Source organism: Mesoplodon bidens (genome assembly GCF_964165515.1).
Source record: "Mesoplodon bidens genome assembly, chromosome: 8".
NCBI classification, from domain to species: Eukaryota; Metazoa; Chordata; class Mammalia; order Artiodactyla; family Ziphiidae; genus Mesoplodon; species Mesoplodon bidens.
The window spans coordinates 66,084,981-66,100,260 of record NC_138165.1 but is presented as its reverse complement, the minus strand read 5'-3'; positions in this window follow the sequence as shown (position 1 = coordinate 66,100,260).

Below are 15,280 nucleotides of genomic sequence, written 5' to 3'. Positions count from 1 at the left end.
ATGTCCTATAAATATCAATTAAGTCCATCTTGTTTAATGTATCATTCAAAGCTTGTTTTTCCTTATTTAATTTCATTTTGGATGATCTGTACATTGGTGAAAGTGGGGTGTTAAAGTGCCCTACTATGAATGTGTTACTGTTGATTTCCCCTTTTATGGCTCTTAGTATTTGCCTTATGTATTGAGGTGCTCCTATGTTGGGTGCATAAATATTTACAATTGTTATACCTTCTTGGATCGATCCCTTGATCATTATGTAGTGTCCTACTTTGTCTCTTCTAATACTCTTTATTTTAAAATCTATTTTTTCTGATATGAGAATTACTAGTCCAGCTTTCTTTTGGTTTCCATTTGCATGGAGTATCATTTTCCATCCCCTTACTTTCAGTCTGTATGTGTCTCTAGGTCTGAAGTGAGTCTCTTGTAGACAGCATATATATGGGTCTTGTTTTTGTATCCATTCAGCCAATATGTTTCTTTTGGTTGGAGCATTTAGTCCATTTACATTTAACGTAATTATTGATACGTATGTCCCTATTCCCATTTTCTTAATTGTTTTGGGTTCGTTATTGTAGGTATTTTCCTTCTCTTGTGTTTCTTGCCTAGAGAAGTTCCTTTAGCATTTGTTGTAAAGCTGGTTTGGTGATGCTGAACTCTCTCAGCTTTTGCTTGTCTGTAAACCTTTTAATTTCTCCATCAAATCTGAATGAGATCCTTGCTGGGTAGAGTAATCTTGGTTTTAGGTTTTTCTCTCCTTCATCACTTTAAATATGTCCAGCCAGTCCCTTCTGGCTTGTAGAGTTTCTGCTGAAAGATCAGCTGTTAACCTGATGGGGATTCCCTTGTGTGTTATTTGTTGTTTTTCCCTTGTTGCTTTTAATATGTTTTCTTTGTGTTTAATTTTTGACAGTTTGATTAATATGTGTCTTGGCGTATTTCTCCTTGGATTTATTCTGTATGGGACTCTCTGTGCCTCCTGGACTTGATTAACTATTTCCTTTCCCATATTAGGGAAGTTTTCAACTCTAATCTCTTCAAATATGTTCTCAGTCCCTTTCTTTTTCTCTTCTTCTTCTGGAACCCCTATAATTCGAATGTTGGTGCGTTTAATGTTGTCCCAGATGTCTCTAAGACTGTCCTCAGTTCTTTTCTTTCTCTTTTCTTTATTCTGCTCTGAGGTAGTTATTTCCACTATTTTATCTTCCACCTCACTTATCCGTTCTTCTGCCTCTGTTATTCTGCTATTGATCCCAACTAGAGTATTTTTAATTTCATTTATCATGTTGTTCATTGTTGCTTGTTTCATCTTTAGTTTTTCTAGGTCCTTGTTAAATGTTTCTTGCATTTTGTCTATTCTATTTCCAAGATTTTGGATCATCTTTATTATCATTATTCTGAATTCTTTTTCCTTTAGACTGCCTATTTCCTCTTCATTTTTTAGGTCTGGTGGGTTTTTATCTTGCTCCTTCTCCTGCTGTGTGTTTTTCTGTCTTCTCATTTTGCTTATATTACTGTGTTTGGGGTCTCCTTTTTGCAGGCTGCAGGTTCGTAGTTCCCGTTGTTTTTGGTGTCTGTCCCCAGTGGCTAAGGTTGGTTCAGTGGGTTGTGTAGGCTTCCTGTTGGAGGGGACTAGTGCCTGTGTTCTGGTGGGTGAGGCTGGATCTTGTCTTTCTGGTGGGCAGGTCCACGTCTGGTGGTGTGCTGTGGGGTGTCTCTGGACTTATTATGATTTTAGGCAACCTCTCTACTAATGGGTGGGGTTGTGTTCTTGTCTTGCTAGTTGTTTGGCATAGTGTGTCCAGCACTGTAGCTTGCTGGTCATTGAGTGAAGCTGGGTGCTGGTGTTGAGATGGAGATCTCTGGGAGATTTTTGCTGCTTGCTATTACATGGAGCTGGGAGGTCTCTTGTGGACCAGTGTCCTGAAGTTGGCTCTCCCACCTCAGAGGCACAGCACTGACTCCTGGCTGAAGCACAAAGCCTTTCATCCACACGGCTCAGAATAAAAAGGAGAAAAAATAGAAAGTAAACATTAGTAGAAAGAAAGGAGGAAAGAATGTAGGAAAGTAGGAAGGAAAGAAAGAAGGAAAGAAGGAAAGAAAGGAGGGGGGAGGGAGGGAGGAAGGAGAGAAGGAAGGAGGGAAGGAAGGAAAAACAGAAAGAAAGAAAGAAGATAAAGTAAGATAAAATATATATAAAATAAAGTTATTAAAATAAAAATAATTATTAAAAAGAAAATCCGATGGATAGAACCCTAGGACAAATGGTGGAAGCAAAGCTATGCAGACAGAATCTCACACAGAAGCATACACATACCCACTCACAAAAAAAGGAAAAGGGAAAAAAATCATAAATCTTGCTCTCAAAGTCCACCTCCTCAATTTGGGATGATTCGTTTTCTAAAGGAGGGAAGGAAGGAAAGAAAGAAAGAAAGAAGATAAAGTAAAATAAGTAAAGTAAGATAAAATAAAATAAAGTTATTTAAATAAAAAATAATTATTAAGAAAAAAAATTTTTAAAAAAACAGACGGAAAGAACCCTAGGACAAATGGTGGAAGCAAAGCTATACAGAAAAAATCTCACACAGAAGCATACACATACACACTCACAAAAAGAGGAAAAGGGGAAAAAATCATAAATCTTTCTCTCAAAGTCCACCTCCTCAATTTAGGATGATTCGTTGTCTATTCATGTATTCCACAGATGCAGGGTACATCAAGTTGATTGTGGAGCTTTAATCCACTGCTTCTGAGGCTGCTGGGAGAGATCTCCCTTTCTCTTCTTTGTTCGCACAGCTCCCTGTGCTCAGCTTTGGATTTGGCCCCACCTCTGCGTGTAGGTCTCCGGAGGGCGTCTGTTCTTCGCTCAGACAGGATGGGGTTAAAGGAGCAGCTGATTCGGGGGCTCTGGCTCACTCAGGCCAGGGGGCGGGAGGGGTATGGAATGCGGGCAAGCCTGCGGCGGCAGAGGCTGGCATGATGTTGCACCAGCCCGAAGCGTGCCGTGCACTCTCCCGGGGAAGCCGTCCCTGGATCCCGGGACCCTGGCAGTGGCGGGCTGCACAGGCTCCCCAGAAGGGGGGCATGGACAGTGACCTGTGCTCGCACACAGGCCTCTTGGTGGCAGCAGCAACCCCAGCGTCCCATGCCCACCTCTGGGGTCCGCGCTGTTAGCCACGGCTCGCGCTCATCTCTGGCGCTCCTTTAAGCAGCGCTCTTAATCCCCTCTCCTCACACACCAAGAAAGAAAGAGGGAAGAAAAAGTCTCTTGTCTCTTTGGCAGTTCCAGACTTTTCCCAGACTCTCTCCCGGCCAGCCGTGGCGCACTAACCCCCTGCAGGCTATGTTCACGCCGACAACCCCAGTCCTCTCCCTGCGCTCTGACCAAAGCCCGAGCCTCAGCTCCCAGCCCCGCCCACCCCGGCTGGTGAGCAGACAAGCCTCTCGGCCTGGTGAGTGCCAGTCAGCACCAATCCTCTGTGCGGGTATCTCTCCACTTTGCCCTCCGCACCCCATTTGCTGCGCTCTCCTCCACGGCACCGAAGCTTTCCCCCTCTGCCACCTGCAGTCTCCACCTGTGAAGGGGCTTCCTTTCCTCCTTCATGGCTCTCTCCCACTGGTGCATGTCCCGTCCCTATCCTTTTGTCTCTGTTTATTCTTTTTTCTTTTGCCCTACCCAGGTATGTGGGGAATTTCTTGCTTTTTGGGAGGTCTGAGGTTTTCTGCCAGCATTCAGTAGGTGTTCTGTAGGAGTTGTTCCACGTATAGATGTATTTCTAGTGTACCTGTTGGGAGGAAGGTGATCTCTGCATCTTACTCTTCCGCCATCTTCCCCTCCTCCTCTGTATTTCACTCCATTGTATATTCTTGACTCCTTTTTCATAGATTAATTGGCCATAAGTACCTGAGGTTATTTCTGAGATGTATTTTCTGGTCCACTGATCTATGTGTCTGTTTTTTTGCCAGTACCATGCTGATTTGATTACTGTAGGTTTGTAGTATAATCTGAAGTCAGGGAGTATGATACCTCCAGCTTTGTTCTTTTTTCTCAAGATTGCTTTGGCAATTTGGGGTATTTTGTGATTTCATATAAATCTTAGAATTGTTTGTTCTAGTTCTGTTAAAAATGTCTTGGGTATTTTGATAGGGATTGCATTACATCTATAGATTGCTTTGGGTAGTATGGACATTTTAGAATATTAATTCTTCAAATCCATAAACACAGGATATCTTTTCATTTCTTTGTATCATCTTCAGTTTCCTTCACCAGTGTTTTATAGTTTTCAGAGTATAAGCAGTTCACCTCCTTGATTAAGTTTATTACCAGATATTTTATTCATTTTGATGCAATTTTAAACAGGATTGTTTTCTTGTTTTCTCTTTCTGATATTTCATTATTAGTGTATAGAAAAGAAACACATTTCTGATATTAATTTTGTATCCTGAGACTTTACTGAGTTCTTTTATTAATTCTAATAGTTTTGGGGTGGAGATTTTAGAGTTTTCTATATATAGTATCATGTCATCTGCAAATAGTGACAATTTTACTTCTTCCCTTCCAATTTAGATGCCTTTTATTTCTTTTTCTTGTCTACTGTGACCAGGACTTCCAATACTGTGTTAAATAGAAGTGGTGAGAGTGGGTATCCTTGCTTTTTCCTAACTTAAGAGGAAAAGCTTTCAGCTTTTTACCATTGAGTATGATGTTAGCTGTGAGTTAGACATACATGGCCTTTATCATGTTGAGATATGTTCCCTCTATACCCATTTTGATGAGAGTTTTTATCATGAATGGATGTTGAATTTTGTCAAAAGCTTTTTCTTCATCTATTGAGGGGATCATGTGATCTTCATCATTCCTTTTGTTAATGCAGTGTATCACATTGATTGATTTAAGTGTACTGAACTTTGTGTCCCTGAGATAAATCCCACTTGAATATAGTGTATGATCCTTTTTATATATTGTTGAATTTGGCTTACTAATATTTTGTTCAGGATTTTTTGCATCTAAATTCATCAGAGATATTGGCCTATAATTCTATTTTTTTTTTTTTTTTTTTTTTTTTGTGGTACGCAGGCCTCGCACTGTTGTGGCCTCTCCCGTTGTGGAGCACAGGCTCCAAACGCGCAGGCTCAGCAGCCATGGCTCACGGGACCAGCCGTTCCACAGCATGTGGAATCTTCCTGGACTGGGGCACGAACCCATGTCCGCTGCATCGGCAGGCGGACTCTCAACCACTGCGCCACCAGGGAAGCCCCTATAATTCTTTTTTTGTAGTGTCTTTGTCTAGTTTTTGTAACAGGGTAATTGTGGCCTCATAGAATGAATTTGGGAGTCTTCCCTCCTCTTCAGTTTTTTAGAATAGTATGAGAAGAGTAAGTATAAGCTCTTCTTTATATGTTTTATAGAATTCACTTGTGAATCCATCCAGTCCAGGCCTTTTGTTTATTGGGAAATTTTTTATTACTAATTCAATTTCACTACTAGTGATTGGTCTGTTCATATTATCTGTTTCTTCCTGATTCATTCATGAAAGGTTGTATATTCTAGAAATTTTTCCATGTCTTCTAGTCTGTCCGGTTTGTTAGCATATAACTGTTTGTTTTTTTTTTTGTTTTTTTTTTTTTTTTTTGCGGTAGGCGGGCCTCTCACTGTTGTGGCCTCTCCCCTTGCAGAGCACAGGCTCCGGATGCGCAGGCTCAGCAGCCATGGCTCACGGGCCTAGCCGCTCTGCGGCATGTGGGATCTTCCCAGACCGGGGCACGAACCCGTGTCCCCTGCATCGGCAGGCGGACTCTCAACCACTGCGCCACCAGGGAAGCCCTAACTGTTTGTTTTATTCTTTTATGATTTTTTGTATCTCTGTGGTATAAGCTGTATTTCTCCTCTTTCATTTCTTATTTTGTTTATTTTGGGCCTCTCTATTCTTCTTGATGATCCTGGTTAAAGGCTTATCAGTTTTGTTTATCTTTTCAAAAATCAGCTCTTGGTTTCATTGATCTTTTCTATTGTTGGGTTTTTTTGGGGGGTCTCTATTTTGTTCATTTCCTCTTTAATCTTTATTATTTCCTTCCTTCTGCTGAATTTGGGCTTTGTTTATTCTTTTTCTAATTCCTTTAGATTATATGTTAGGTTGTTTATTTGACATTTTTCTTGTTTCTTGAGAAAGGCCTGTATCATTGTAAACTTCCCTCTTAGAACGGATTTTTTTCACATACCATAGATTTTGGAAAGTTGTGTTTTTATTTTCATTGTCTCAAGTTATTTTTTGATTTCTTTATTAACCCATCACTTTTTTAGTGGCATATTGTTTAGTCTCAACATGTTTGTGTTTTTCCCTTTTTTTTTCTGTAATTGATTTTTAGTTTCATACCATTGTGGGTGAAAAGAGATGCTTGATATAATTTCTATCCTCTTAAATTTGTTGAGACTTGTTTTGTGGCCTAGCATGTGATCTATCCTGCAGGATGTTCCATGTGCACTTGAAAAGAGTGTGTATTCTGTTGTTTTGGGGTGGACTGTCATGTAGATATCTTTAAGTCCAACTGGTTTAATGTGTCATTTAAGACTACTGTTTCCTTGAATGTAAATTGATGCAACCACTATGGAGAACAGTGTGGAGCTTCCTTAAAAAACTAAAAATAGAATTACCATATGACCCAGCAATCCCACTACTGGCCATATATACAGAGAAAACCATAATTCAAAAAGACACATGCACCCCAATATTCATTGCAGCACTATTTACAATAGCCAGGTCATGGAAACCATCTAAATGCCCATTGACAGAGGAATGGATAAAGAAGATGTGGTACATATATACAATGGAATATTACTCAGCCATAAAAAGGAACAAAACTGGGTCATTTGTAGAGACATGGATGGACCTAGAGACTGTCATACAGAGTGAAGTAAGTCAGAAAGAGAAAAACAAATACTGCACATTAACATATATATGTGGAATCTAGAAAAATGGTACAGATGAACTGGTTTGCAAGGCAGAAATAGAGACACAAATGTAGAGAACAAACATATGGACACTAAGAGGGGAAAGCAGGGGGGCGGTGTGGTGGGATGAATTGGGAGATTGGGATTGACATATATACACTAATATATACACTAATAAGTATAAAATAGATAACTAATAAGAACCTGCTGTATAAAAAAATTAAATTTAATTTTAAAAAAAGACTACTGTTTCCTTGTTGATTTTCTGGCTGAATGATCTGTCCATTGACCTCAGTGGGATGTTAAAGTTTCCTATATTGTTATATTATTGTCAGTTTCTCCCTTTATATCTGTTAATATTTGCTTTATATATTTAAGTGCTCCTATATTAGGTGCATATATATTAATGAGTGTTATATCCTTTTCTTGTTTTGATCACTTTATCATTATAGAGTGCCCTTCTTTGTCTTTTTGTATAGCCTTTGTTTTAAAGTATGTTTTGTCTAATATGAATATTGCTATCCCTGCTTTCTTGTTGTTTTCATTTGCATAAAATATTTTTCCATCCCCTCACTTTTGTGTGTCTTTCTCTCTGAAGTGAATCTCTTGTAAGCAGCATATAGGATCTTGTTTTTTTTTTATCTAATCAGCCACCCTATGTCTTTTGATTGGAGCATCTAGTCCATTGACATTTAAAGTAATTACTGATAGCTTTATACTTATTGCCATTTTGTTACTCGTTCTCTTGTTTTTTTAATTCTTCTCTGTTCTTCTTTTAGTTTCTTCCCTTGTGGTTTGATTATTTTCTTTAGTGGTATGCTTCTGTTCCTTTCTCTCTGGTTTTTGTATAGCTATTTTAAGTTTTTGATGTGGTTAACATGGGCTTTATATATTTTGACATAAAACTATATTTGTTTTAAACTGGTAGTCATTTAACTTCAAGCATATTCTAAAAGATCTACATGTTTTTACTCCCTTCCCCCACGTTTTGTGGTTTTTATGTCGTATTTTACATCTTCATCTTTGTCCCTTCACTGTTTATTGTAGTTATAGTTGATTTTCAATTTTTTTGTCTTTTAATCCTTATATTAGCTTACTTAAGTAGTTGATCACAGACTTTACTGTATATTTGCCTTTTCTAGAGGGATTTTTACCCCTTATATAGATTCTTACTTCTTGTTGTAGCCTTTTCTTTTCCACTTAGATAAAACCCTTTAACCTTTCTTTTAGGGTCTGTTTTCTATTGATGAACTCTTAGTTTTCTCTTGTCTGAGAAGTTTTTTATCTCTCCTTCAATTCTGAATGATAATCTTGCCAGGTGAGTATTCTAGGTTGTAATATTTTCCCTTTTTCACTTTAAATATATCATACCACTCCCTTCTGGCCTTCAAAATTTCTGCAGAAAAATCAGCCGATACCTTCTTGGGGCTCCCTTGTATGTGACTCGTATTTCTCTTGTTGCCTTTGCAATTCTCTCTTTAACTCAGCCATTTTAATTATGAACGGTCTTGGTATGGGTTTCTTTGGGTTCATCTTGTTTGGGTCTCTCTCTGCTTCCTGTACCTGGATATCTGTTTCCTTCTTCAGGTTCAGGAACGTTTCAATCATAATTTTATCATATATATTTTCAACCCCTTTCTCTCTCTCTCTTCTCCTGGGACCCTGGTAATGCAAGTTTTGGTATGCTTGATATTGTCTCAGATATCCCTTGAACTGTTCTCATTTTTTTTTAATATGTTTTACTTTTTGCTATTCTGATTGGGTGATTTCCACTATTCTATCTTCCAGATCACTTATGTGCTTTTTTGTATCACCTAGTCTGCTGTTTATTCCTTCTGGTGTGTTTTTCATTTTGGTCATTGTATTCTTCAGCTCTGACTGATTCTTTTTCATATTTTCTAGTTCCTTATTAAAATTCTCACTGTATTTATTCTTTTCCCTGGTTCAGTTAGCATTCTTATTACTAATGCTTTGAACTCTTTATCTGGTAAATTATCTGTTTCATTAGTTGTTTTTCAGGGTTTTTTTTCTTTTTCTTTTATTTGAAACAAACTCCTTTGTCTTCTCATTTTGTTCCACCTTCTCTCTCTCCATGAGATTAGGTGAAACAGTTACCTATCCCAGTCTCAAAAGGATGTCCTTGTGTGGGTACATCCCTATACAGTCTGAAAGTGCCCAGTGTCTTTAGTGGGAGAGCTGGATCTGAAGTGAGCAAGAGACATGTCTTCCCCCAGGGTGTGCTAGTGGCTATCACCTTGTTGGGAAGTTGGGCTGGAGATGGAGGGGCTAGAGCTAGAACCAGGTGTGAGTCAGGACTTCTCCTATGCTTAGTGGCTGACACCATCCTACTGGGGACAAGGTCAGGTCCCAAGGTGGTGAAGCAGAAGCCCTGAGGGTGAGGGGCTGGCTCTGTTCCCTCTAGTTGTGTGCTCTCCCCCATCCCAACATTGGCACCTTTGCCCCAGAAGAGAGCATCATCTGGAGAAAAGGGCTGGATTGGGCACCCAGCACATGCTACTGCACATGCTGGGGTGGTCCCAGCACACCAGTCAGACTTCCAGACTGCTCCTGATCTCCTGCCTCCTAGCATGCCAGCAGTGGCCACCCCTGCCCCCTTCAGATGTACTGCCAGGTCCTAGACAGCACTGTCCCTCACAACTGAGCACTCTCATCAGCAGTGACAACCTTCACCCTAGTAGGGAGCTGCATCGTGGAGCAGGAGGGGCAAGACTGAGCACTTGACATGGGCAAGAGCATGCACTGGGGCTATCACAGGAAACTGGCCAGAGTCCCAGGCACTCTAAACCTGCTTCCTCCACCTTGTTTGGGGAACAAGCAACCATGTGTATGCTCTTTATGAATGAAGCTCATGTTGCTCAAGCACCCCTGACAATCCCACTAGTTGGCAAACTAGCCAAGGGGACTAGTTTCCTAGTGTTGAACCCCAGGGCTTGGGTACCTCATATGTGTTTCAAACTGCTCACTCCCCAGGAAGGATATCTGAGCCTGTGTAATCCCTCCTTTCTGTGTCCCCTCCTAGAGGTGCACGTCCCTACATGATCACTTCTCTTCTCTTCCTACCTGACTCCAAGTGGATATTTCTTTACAACTTTCTTTGTATAAGAGTCTTTCTCCCAGTTTCCAGTTTGCTTTCAGTAAGAATTGCTACATATGTAGATATATTTTTGATGTGGTCATGGGGGAAGGTAAGCTCAGCATCCTCCTACTCTGCCATCTTAATCTCCTCCACTAAAATATATTAACTTTATGCTGTAGCCAGTGTAAATTCACTCATATTACCTCTAGACAATTAGTATTTTATCTGATGTTTAAAGCAGTTTTAAAAACTTAAATCTGAAATGCATCATATCTGCATGTATTCTCTAACTATCCAAATGCCTTCAGTATTTTTAAAGGATGGTATAAAAATGACAATACCTGATTTCCTAGAAGCCAGGGAGTCCTGGACTTTAATGAGAGAGTATTACATAATTTAATGGGAAAGAATGTTGTCTAGAGAAAAATATAACCAAAGGAATATGCAAGAACATATCTTCAATATTCTGTATGAGAATTTAGCTATACAGTTCCTAGTAGTTCTCCACATAATCTCTAAAGATAAACTTTCTTATTTTTTCAGCTTTATTGAGATATAATTAGCAAGTAAAATTGTAAGATATTTAAAGTGTACATAATATGTTTGTCAATGTGTACGTATTGACATATACATTGTGATAGGATTCCTCCCATCTAGTAATACATACTTATATATGTATGTGTACATATATATATACACTTATGTGTATTTACCTATACACGTACATATATATATAAACATTTAAGTCCTACTCTCTTAGCAAATTTCAATTATATGATAGAGTTATCAACTATAGTCACCATAACATGTTATTTTTGAGGAACCTCCAAACTGTTTTCCATAGGGACTGCACCCGTTTAATCCGAAAACAGTGCACAGGGGTTCCTTTTCTGCCACATCCTTGCTAACACTTGTTCTCTTTTTGGTGATAGCCATTCTAATAGGTGTGAGGTGATCTCTCATTATGACATTGATTTGCATTTTCCCTGATGATTATTGATGTTGAGTCCCTTTTCATGTACCTATTGGCCATCTGTATGTACTCTTTGGAAAAATGTCTATTCAGATCCTCTGCCCATTTTTTTAATCATATTTTTTGTTTTGCTCTTGAGTTTTGTGAGTTCTTTATATATTTTGGATATTAACCTCTTATCAGATATATGATTTGCAAATATTTTCTCCCCTTTAACAGGTTGCCTTTTCATTTTATTGCTGGTTTCCTTTGGTGTGCAGAAGCATTTACTTTGATGTAATCCCACTTTTTTATTTTTGCTTTTGTTGCCTTGTCTTTGGTAGCAAATGCAAAAAAAATCATTGCCAAGATCAATGTCAAGGAGCTTACCACCTATGGTTTCTTCTAGATATTTTATGGATTCAGGTCTTATATTCAGGACTTTAATCCATTTTTGAGTTGACTTTTGTGTATGGTGAAATATGGTGTAACATAGTGGTCGAGTTTCATTCTTTTTCCCAACACCACTGATTGGAGACACTGTTATTTCCCCATTGTGTATCCTTGCTGCCTTTGTCATAAATTAATTGACAATATATGCATAGGTTTATTTCTGGGCTCTCTGTTCTGTTCCACTTATCTATGTGTCTCTTTTTATGCCAATAACAAACTGTTTTGATTACTATAGCTTTGTAATATACTTTGAAATAAGGAAGTGTGATACTCCAGATTTGTTGTTCTTTCTCAATATTGCTTTGGCTCTTCAGGGTCTTTACTGGTTTTATACAAGTTTTACAGTTATTAGTTTTATTTCTGTGAAAAAAAAATGCCGTTTAATTTTTATAGGGATTGCATTGATTCTGTAGAATATTTTGGGTAGTACGGACATTTTAACAATATCCTTCCAATCCATTTGCCTTATCTTCAGTTTCTTTCATCAGTATCTTATAGTTTTCAACATACAGGCCTTTCACCTCCTTGGTTAAATTCATTCCTAGGTATTTTATTCATTTTGATGCAATTGTAAATGGGATTGTTTTCTTAATTTCTTCTGACAGATTGTTATTAGTGTATAGAAATGCAACTGATTTTTGTATATTGATTTTGTATCCTACAACTTTACTCAATTTGGTTATTAGTTCTAACAATTTTCTGGTGGAGTCCTTAGAGTGTTTATACATAATATCATTTCATTTGCAAATTATGACAGTTTTGTTGCTTCCTTTCTGATTTTGATGCCTTTTACTTCTTGCTTAATTGCTCTGGCTAGAACTTATAATACTGTATTGAATAAAAGTGTTGAGAGTGGGCATCCTTGTCTTGTTCCTGATCTTGGAGGAAAAACTTCCAGCTTTGCATCAACAAGTGCGATGGTAGTTGTAGGCTTGTCATATATGGACTTTATGTTGAGGTATGTTGCCTATGTATCCACTTTGTTGAGAGTTTTAATCGTAAAGAATGTTGAATCTGATCAAAAGGTTTTTCTGTATCTATTGAGATGATCATATGATTTTTATCCTTCATTTTATTAATGTGATGTATCACATTGATTTTGTGGATGTTGAACCAATCTTTCAGCCCTGGAATAAACCCACTTGATCATGGTATATCATCCTTCTAATGTATTGTTGAATTCAGTTTCTTAATATTTGGTTGAGGAATTTGTATGTCTTTTGCCCAGTTTCATTGAGATATAATTGACATACAACACTGTATAAGTTTAAGGTGTACAGCATAATGATTTGACTTACATACGTGGTGAAATGATTACCACAATAAATTTTGATAACATTCATCATCTCAGATACAATAAAGGAAAGAAAAAGAAAAAATATTTTGTGCCTTGTGATGACAACTCAGAATTTACTCCCTTAACATTTTTCATATATACCATACAACGGTTAACTTTAGTCATCATGTTGTACATTATATCTCTAGTACTTTTTAATCTTATAACTGGAAATTTGTACCTTTTGACTCCTTTCATCCAGTTTCCCCTCCTCTCACCTCTGGTAACCACAAGTCTGATCTCTTTTTATGAGTTTTGTTTTTGTTTTCTTTTGATTATACACATAAGTGAGATGGCACAGTATTTGTCTTTCTCTTTTAGACTTGTTTCATTTGGCATAATGCTCTCTCTGTCCATCCATGCTGTCACAAATTGCAGGATTTTCTCTTTTATTCATGTTGGATTAATATTCTGTCATATATGTATGTGTGTGTGTATATATATATATATATATATATATATATATATATATCACAATCTCTTTATCCATTCATTTGTCAAAACACTTAGGATGGTTTCATGTCTTGAAAATTGGAAAGAATTTTCCTATAAACATAGAGGTGCATATATCTCTTCAACATAGTGTTTTTCTTTCCTTTAAGTATATTTGCAGAAATAGAATTGCTCGATCATATGGTAGTTCTATTCTTAGTTTTTTAAGGAACTTCATGCTGTTTTCTATATTGGCTGGGATTGGCCCCTTTACAATCCCTCCAACAGGCATAAGGGTTCCCCTTCTTCCCCATCCCCACCAGCCATGTTATCTCTCTTTTTTTTTTTTTATGTTATCCATTCTAGCAGGTATGAGGTGATATCTCACTGTGGTTTTCATTTGCATTTCCCTAATTTTCAGTAATGTTGAGCATCTTTTCATGTACCTGTGGGCCATTCATATATCTTATTTGGAAAAATATCAATTCATGTCCTTTGCGCATTTTAAATTTGTATTATTTGAGGGGGTTTTGCTGTTGAGTTGTGTAAGTTCTTTTTATATTTTAGATATTAAGCCCTTATCAGATATAGGCATACCCCAGAGATATTGCAGATTTGGTTCCAGACCACTGCAATAAGGCAAATATCACAATAAAGCAAATCACACAATTTTTTTGGTTTCCCAATACATATAAGAGTTATGATTATGATCCAGTAATCCCACTCCTGGGCATATACCTGGAGAAGAACATGGTTCAAAAGGATACATGTCCCCCAGTATTCACTGCAGCACTGTTTACAATAGCCAAAACACAGAAGCAACCTAAATGTCCATTGACAAAGGAATAAATAAAGAAGATGTGGTATATATATACAATGGAATATTACTCAGCCATAAAAAAGAATGAAATAATGCCATTTACAGCAGCATGAATGGAATTATCATACTAAGTGAAGTGAGTCAGACAGAAAAAGACAAATATCATATGATATCACTCATATGAGGAATCTAATTTTTTTAAAATGATACACATGAACTTATTTACAAAAGAGGAAGCAGACTTACAGATATTGAAAACAAACTTATGGTTACCAAAAGGGAAATGTGTGGGGTAAGTGTGACTCAGGAGCTTAGGATGAACATACTCACACTACTATGTATATGATAAATAACAAACAAGGATCTACTGTACACCACAGGGAACTCTACTCAATATTCTGTGACAACCTATATGAGAAAAGAATCTGAAAAAGAATGGATATATGTATATGTATAATTGAATCACTTTGCTGTACACCTAAAATTAACACAACATTGTAGATCAACTATAGTCCAATATATTGTAGTCTATTAAGTGTATAATACCATCATGTCTAAAAAAAGTATATACCTTAATTTAAAGATATCTTGCTAAAAAATACTAATCATCATGTTAGAATACAGGGTTGCCACAAACCTTCAATTTGTGAAAAAAATCCATATCTCTTAAGCATAACAAAGTGGAGTGCAATACAATAAGATATGTATGTACATGGGTTGCAAATATTTTCTTGCATTCCATAGGATGTCTTTTCATTTTGCTGATTGTTTCTTTTGCAGTGCAGAGGCTGTTTGATGTATTTCCAGTTCTTTATTTTTTATTTTGTTACTTGTGCTTTATATGTTATGTCTAAATTATCATTGCCAAAACTAATGTCAAGGAAATTTTCTTCTTTTTTTTTCTTTTTTTTTTCCTTTTTTCTTCTTTTCTACATTTTTTTCCAGGACCTTCATGGTTTTTCATCTAACATTTAAGACTTTAATCCATTTTGAGTTAATTTTTGTAAATGGTGTACAATAAGGGTCTATTCTGTTTCTTTCATGTGAATATCCAGATTTCCCAGCACCATCTATTGAAGAGACTTCTACTGAGTATTCTTGGTTCCCCTGTCAAATATTAGTTGACCATATATACATGGTCAACTAATATTGACTAATATTATTTCTGTGCTCTTAATTCTATTTAATTGGTCTATGTATCTGGTTTTGTACCATTACCATATTGTTTTGATAACTGTAGTTTT